Source organism: Triticum dicoccoides, chromosome 7B (genome assembly GCF_002162155.2).
Source record: "Triticum dicoccoides isolate Atlit2015 ecotype Zavitan chromosome 7B, WEW_v2.0, whole genome shotgun sequence".
In the NCBI taxonomy this organism is placed as follows: Eukaryota; Viridiplantae; Streptophyta; class Magnoliopsida; order Poales; family Poaceae; genus Triticum; species Triticum dicoccoides.
The window spans coordinates 143,227,107-143,229,011 of NC_041393.1; positions in this window are offsets into that span (position 1 = coordinate 143,227,107).

The window sequence follows — 1,905 nt, forward strand, 5'->3', positions numbered from 1 at the left end:
AGAAACAGTGGGCCTTCCACAGGCCGTATAAACAGTGGGCCTTCCACGGGCCGTAGAAACAGTGGGCCTTCTACGGGCCACAGAAACAATGGGCCTTCTACAGGTCGTATCATCAATGGGCCTTATACGGGCGGTATGATCGATTGGCCAAACATGGGCCAATAACAGGCCGCATTATGGCTGTAAACGGGCTAGAGCAGGAATCGTCCGTTCATGGGAAGACCATAACGGGCCATCGTTAATAGGCCGTATTTCATGACGCTATGAAAACGGCCAAACATGTTAACGGACCACAAATGGGCCGACTATAACCATGGGCTGAATTTGGCCCATAAGTAGAAAATGACAGTAACGGGCCGTAAGTAAATGAATGCTGGAAATGAGCCCAATAATAAATGGGCTCTGAGAAAGCCGAAAGATAACATGGGCTGGAAATGGCCCAACGGAATAACGGGCCCTTAATGGGTATAAAGTGATACACTGTTCATTACGGGCCAGTTTCACCACGGGCCGTTAATGGGTGTAAAGTAATACAATGTTCATTACGGGCCAGTTGCACCACGGGCCGTTAATAGGCCAAGAGTTACATAGGGCCTCATATGGGCAGAAAGACGTCATGGGCCATACATGGGCCAGAAGTGAAAACGGGCTGGAATCATATTGGGTGGCCCAGATGACGCTACTGGGCCTAATTCGGATAGGGCGTAACGGGCCTTGGGTTAGCGGCCTGTAAATGGGCTATATGCGAACAGGCCGTTAACAGGCTTTACATGGGCCGGCCCGCCACCTTTTGACCAAGTCAAATGGGCCGGCCTTTTCACAGGAATGGGCCTTTGTTGGGCCGTGCCACGTGTCGACGTATCATAGGCTCCTTCTGTCCAATGAGTGGATGACATATGTCCCAACGGTGAGCCGACACGTGTTTCCTCCAGCCAATGATGATTTTACACGTGAAAAATCCCCATTGGTCGGGGCTGTTAACGGGTTATCGGATCCAAAACCCGACCCGATAGCTTAACGGCGTTCCGTTACAGTGGATGCCACGTGTCGGTCACCCTTGACGAAAGCACTTCTGTGACGCGCGATTTATCATCACGGAAGTGGACACTTCCGTGATGATAATTTTGGTAATGTCATGGAACACTTCTACGACAGCACAGGTATGACTATCTTGATTCTGTCATAAATTTGTCATGGATGTACATGCATGACAAAAAACGCGACCTACTATGACAAACACGTATCATCACGGAAGTGTATTTTTTTGTAGTGTAGCTTCGTGTTATTTTACTATAGACTCTTGAACAGATCGATGAGAAAGGATAACTTTGAGGTGGTTTCGTACCCTACAATAATCTCTTTGTTTGTTCTCCGCTATTAGTGACTTTGGAGTGACTCTTTGTTGCATGTTGAGGGATAGTTATATGATCCAATTATGTTATTATTGTTGAGAGAACTTGCACTAGTGAAAGTATGAACCCTAGGCCTTGTTTGCTAGCATCGCAATACTGTTTATGCTCACTTTTACCACTTGCTACCTTGCTGTTTTTATATTTTCTGATTACAAAAACATATATCTACCATCCATATTGCACTTGTATCACCATCTCTTCGCCGAACTAGTGCACCTATACATTTCACCATTGTATTGGGTGTGTTGGCGACCCAAGAGACTCTTTGTTATTTGGTTGCAGGGTTGCTTGAGAGAGACCATCTTCATCCTACGCCTCCCACGGATTGATAAACCTTAGTTCATCCACTTGAGGGAAATTTGCTACTGTTCTACAATCATTTGCACTTGGAGGCCCAACAACGTCTACAAGGAGAAGGTTGTGTTGTAGACATCAGTTCGTCGCGTGGTTTGGCTCACTCGACGGGAGCACCGGAGGTCTCCAGCCCCCCTCC